Source organism: Anticarsia gemmatalis, chromosome 19 (genome assembly GCF_050436995.1).
Source record: "Anticarsia gemmatalis isolate Benzon Research Colony breed Stoneville strain chromosome 19, ilAntGemm2 primary, whole genome shotgun sequence".
Taxonomy (NCBI): Eukaryota; Metazoa; Arthropoda; class Insecta; order Lepidoptera; family Erebidae; genus Anticarsia; species Anticarsia gemmatalis.
Window position 1 is genome coordinate 9,871,354 of NC_134763.1, and position 6,000 is coordinate 9,877,353.

The 6,000-nt window shown below is 34.6% G+C and overlaps 1 protein-coding gene across 2 annotated transcripts in view; it reads right to left on the reverse strand.

Annotated features, from left to right (window-relative positions):
- The window catches only part of side-VII (sidestep VII transmembrane protein), a 306,643-nt gene extending 304,664 nt beyond the window's left edge, over positions 1-1,979 (reverse strand). For both annotated transcript variants that reach the window (XM_076126877.1, XM_076126876.1), the window contains exon 1: positions 1,803-1,979. The gene's annotated coding sequence lies outside the window, so the exon portion shown is untranslated. The remainder of the gene's footprint in view (positions 1-1,802) is intronic.
- Positions 1,980-6,000: the final 4,021 nt, after the last annotated feature.

The following is a 6,000-nucleotide window of genomic DNA, read 5'->3' on the forward strand; positions in this document are numbered from 1 at the left end:
ATTTAGAGATAATATTTACTTTGATTTCAAAAGGTTTTTGTTCGAAGCATCTGTGATACCGTAAAGGTGATACTAATGCCCTCTAGCGGCGTTAAGTGAGAGTTAGAATGTGCGTGAAAATATTTAGCATAATAATATTGTCCTTTGTATAGTAAATCGGAATACTAGGGGACAGCTTAACGGCTTTTTGATAAGTGTCAGTTAAGTTATACGATAGATAAGTTATACTTTTAGTGTTGGTAGGTAGCAGCTACTTACATCATCCATGTTTTATACCAGCATAAATATTGTTAAAATCATTTGGCGATTAAAAAGAGTGGCCAGGAGTTTCTTGCCAGCTCTTCTCATTGGTCCTACCTTCCGAACTGGCGGTAAATTCACTCTCTGTATCATTGACTATCACAAGTGTCAACACTTGACCTAAATGAATAAATGATTTGATTTTGATTTTGATACAACAACAAATGGGTGAAAATATGTCATAATTCTACCTAGTAAGCTAACCAATACTTATTCAGGAGTGGTGAAACTAACCCCTAATAAGATATCACGCATTTGTATTACATATTGTTACGAAAGAAAAGTATTTAAAGAAATAACTGTTTAGCTTAAACGCCAGATTGCGTTCCCTATATAATTTACCTAATAGACGGTATGTTTTATTTTAAAATCCATATTATTACTAAATTTTGGTTAGCTATGAGTTACTGAGATATATGGCTAAATAGAAGAGACCTTCACGAATGTAGATAAACGAAATAAATAGTAAGAATATAAAACATGTCCTTATCGAACGTCCCAACAAGCTTATAAATAAGCAATTATTAACTAACACTTATTCATTGGTAGCCTCACAGTATGTAAATATCACGAACGTTTATACAAAGAGATCTAGGAAAGGCATAATAGTAGTAAAAATCTCTACTACGTATTAGACTACCCGGTCTAGATATCTGTTAGGCTAAGTTGGCAATCAACATTCGACGATACGTGTATAAAATCACGCCTAGTTCCCATGAGGGTAGACAGAGATCAAAGAACGCCACTTGCTTCGAACCCCACAAAGCACTTCTGCTAAGCTGCTTTTGAATCACTTTAAAATTGTGTCTTTTAGTTCTATATATTATATTCGGGTTATATGGTATACTGAGTATGGAAAATGTTTGCACAAAATATACTAAAATTAGATACATAAATATGAAACAAGTAAGGTACTGGAAGATCATAGTTAGGAATGAACCACGTCTCTACCTATATTTCATGAGCGCTAGATGTGTTAATATAAATTGTATATAATCATAAGAATATTCTTATTCCAACCGTTTTGTGGTACAAGCCAGGTACGCACTCACACTGTGCATGAACGAGATGTATGAATATGGAAGAAGTCTCAAGGGATCGTTCAACGTGATGTGCCTGTTTCTGACTACAGCTACGAGAAAAAAGAGCAAGAAAGAATAATAATGTATGAATGTTTCATACAACATACGAAAATTTCCACCATTTTATTCCCTTCGTTAGGAACGATAATGAAATGTACGAGTAATGAATACCTACCTCGAATAAGCCAGTAATGAGTTAAAAGAAAATGTAAAAAGAACCTTTGTACAGCACATCCGATTTTAATCACGGCATGACCTAAAAATGGCGAGGGAAAAAAACCGCCAATCCTACCAAAACACACTATCACATTTTTAATAACAAATTTATACGTGCCGTCATAAAAATCCTCTCTCTTACACATAAATAGTATATACTCAGAATTTTCCTTATATTGTCGTAGTAAATATACTATTATTTACCTCAAAGAATTTCATCCACACTGTCACAGCACTAGTTCACTTTATCACATCACTGAGTGTTATTTAATCTTTAAATTACGCACTAAACACACTATAGTATTACAACGATGCACTTTACATCCGTGATTTTAAAATAGAAGAGCAATGCGTGCTACGAAGTGCTACGTAGCGTGTGGCATCGGCTACGCGCGAGCTGTGACTGGCGTAGACCCCACCCCGCGCCGCCTCTACGCCCCGTCTACGAGAACGCTCCGGGATTATTTTGATATTTTTTTGTTTCAAATTGTTATGAAAGATATGTTTATTTATTTTCGGTTTTAATTACGTTATGTAAATGTTTATTGCGTGCATAATTTGGATTCAAAATATATCGAACAATATAGATAGGTACATCGATATTAAAATTTAAATCAAAAATCCATTTCAGCCGAAATTATCAGACATAGTGGCTCTAAAAAATAAAAGATAACGTAACACACTATAAATCAAATTTTGACAGCATCACTACATATTATACACCCACAAATATCATTTAAAAAAATTCAAATATATACCCAAATAAAAGAACAACTATTTCTATTATACAACAAGATATTACAACAAAGATAATTTCTAGATACAAAGTAGTACGCAGCGACAAGTCATTGACCCGCTATCGTCATCTCTAGTTATATTTGAGACAGCCTCGAGGCCCGCATTCTAAGCTCAGGACCGGATTCGTTTACCCAATCAGGTGTATACATAGATCTATAGGAAACAAAGATCTTGACAAAATTGGTATTTAGATACGCATTATAATGTTATATGTTTAATTTGGAGGAGGTTTTCGGCGAGGTTCTTATCGTTACAAAGCCTCATAATACACTAGCTTCTTTCCACGATTTCTTCCACGTGAAAAGTCTTTAAGGAGTAAAAAGCATAATAATATTATGTGCTGATCCAAGTTACGGACTATTTGTGTGTCATAACTTCATAAGAATATTTTAATGACTTTTGGATACAAATACAGACTTACTTAATTAATCCTTTGTTGAACATATAGGTATGTATAAAAATAAATTTAGTCAGCAATTACTTTGCTAAAGCGTTTGCCATGACATGTAAAGGGTGATCTCACACATCTCCTTCCAAACCTCCCAGTCCTCATTTTATACCATGATCCGCTAATAGTATTCTATCAGAGTTAAGACAAACAATGTTCATCGTGTGTTTGCTACAAAAATAAATAAAGAACTTCAACTAAAGGGATTTTTACTATTACCCAGTAAAATTAAGTCGTTCATGTCTGATGTAAACCGATTGCTCTTCAAAGGTCACAGGTCAGACTCGGTGCAGTTGCCAAGAATGTTGTAATAGAAAAAATAAATATAATATTGTTTGGTATTAAAAACGAATGCAGTTGTTTATGCAGTTGCAATCATGAAAGAAACTGGTTTTATTAGGAACTTCAATCTCTTTTTTCTATAGTGAGGTATGAAATTAAAAAGATGTTGCCTATGTTTGACCCCAGGTCTTCAACGGCCTCCATGCCTCCTCTAATCCCTTGTAATCAGTTTAGACGTATATTCATAAAAGCACAATACCCCTAGAACTTTTTTAGTTTTATAATAAGGATGGTATGTTTATCGATAATGCACATTAGTAAGACAAGTAAACATCGTTCATTTTTGTTTTTTCAAGTCATTGTTACACTGGTCTTAATCACTTTAAATTCTAAAATGTTTTCTGTTAATTGGGAGTCAAACCTGACACTATCGTCACCATGATTACTCTGCGAAGGGTTCAAGGTTTCAGGCATTGTTATAGCAAAGTACAAACAAAGCAACTATAAACCTCAAAGACATTAATTACCTGTTCAACTATTCTTAAAACCAAACGTAACGTAATCCACAACATTGCAACCGACCCTTTTACCAGTCATAATACGGAAGCTGTCAATTTACGATCCAAACATTACAGCGCGGGTAAACAGTAAAGTTGGAAACACTTCTATTATGATAGTCGATAAAGTATTATATTAGAAACAAACACGTTCGTGCAACGAACATAAACTCCATGTTTCCATGTTTTCCGATCAGGCTTTAGGCGTGAAACACACGAGAGCGGGTCGACATAACGGTGACCGACCCGTTAGAACGACGCAGTTTCAACGCATGTGCGTTAGCTTGATATAAGTGCGGATCTGTTGTGGGTCTGGTGCGTACTATGTCAGCTGCAGAGGTTGCTAAAGATACGCCTAGCTATATAAAATCGGTTTCTTTGTAATGGCACTAAAAATATGTGTATTATGAAAAATGTAAGCATGTTGCAACCGTTTGATCCGCGTTGATTAATGTGACAGGCGACGGGTGCGTTTTCCCTGCGTGTTTCTGTACCCGAGCTAGCTTTGTGTGTGATGTCGTCACGTCTAAACAACTATTTAAAATTACACCAGTCGTATTCTTTTCGACCCGCGTCCGACCCGCAATCGCGCTGTATGTGTTGATCTTTACTATGCTCCAAAATTACTACGAAAAATGAACTTTAAAATCTAAGTGAGAGAGTCGAAGTTTCCTCGTGTATTGTCTTAATATCTTAAGTTTATATGCACTTATATTTAAGTTGTAGTATCAAAATAGTTGAAGGTTTTATGACCACGGAAACTGTTTGATGTTGGTTATTCTGATTGGCAGTCATTCTGAGAGAATACATTAAGGCAATATTAAACTACTCACGTAGCGATCGTGTGCTATCAAAAGTCGGCTTTAGTTGGAATTTAGTGGCTTACTGATGAGTATAGCTTTACGACTATTAGTGTATTTGAAATTAATGGATAGTGCTTCAATATAATAAGCTTGTCATGGATCGTTTAGTTTTAAATTCAAACATCATCGCAATGGACACCAAAATTATCTTTCCACAGATGATGGATTCATTGGTGACATAGATAAGAGAAAAAGTAAATCATTGGAACTTATTATTTCCTCGTTTTTAAAGTAGGTAAGAAAAGGTATTTGGGATAAACTACTCTATCTTATACGAAGTCTGACAACCAGTCTTACCGAAAGGTATCGTGTTATAACCCAGGTAACTGGGTTGTGGAGGTCAGATAGGCAGTCGCTCCATGTAAAACGGTGGTATTCAGCTGCATTCGGTGAGACTGGAAGCCGACTCCACCATAGTTTGGAAGATGGGATAAGCCACGATGATGATGTGGTTATTATTACCAAACTAAATTGCTTGCTGGTCAGCTCAAGGTATGTTGGCCTATTAGCCCTAAACAGATATACAGATAATACACTGAATGTACTTCAAATTATATTAAACTTTGATCAATAGCTTTGCACTTAATTATGAACTCGTTAAGCTGGATCACTAAAACATATTATGTTTGTATCTAAAATTCATATAAAACTTACTAATAATGTACAGTCAAAAGCAAAAATACGTGTAAGGTACCCTACTGGTACGTGGCCATATTTATCGGCTGGCCATATTTGACCCAGGTACCTTACAATGTCCCATACTCAACATAATATTTTATTAATGGGAAAATGTTTGTCAAATGTGTAACGTTGTTATATTGTTATTTCGTTACATTTATTGATATGAAGACTGTTAACTTTAAAGGATTTTTATAAAAAACAGTCACAGAGTATTAATCGTTGACAGCAAAGAGAGCAATAATTTTGAGTTGAATTATATTTCACCCCGAAAATGCGATTAAATCTGTGATGTGTTATTTCATATTTTTGGTCGAAACTGTACATGTATAATAATAATATTATAATATAATTTATGTATAAAGCATACAGTTCTATCGGATTTCCTGAACGAAATTCAACATTAATATTGAAAATCAGGATTAAAATCTCAGTTAATGTAATGTAAGTTGAAAATATAAATATTAAAAGGAGTTGTAAAATATAATTTCTGCATTGCCTCTGTAGTTGTTGATTTTACGAGGTCTCGGGTTCGATTACTGTGTCAGACAAAGTGTTCGATGTGTTCAGCTGTGACAATGTTTCATAGTAAAGAGCCTATGAACACAATACACCATTTCCACCACGGCTACGATTGTAACTATTATAATTTAAAAAAGAAAATCCTGGTAGCACTCTGCTTAACTCGATAGTCAAACCGTCGTCTTAACACTAAGATAGTGTTTTTAATTTCTCCGAAAGACAGAAAAGATGTACTCTAAGGTAATTTTAGTATG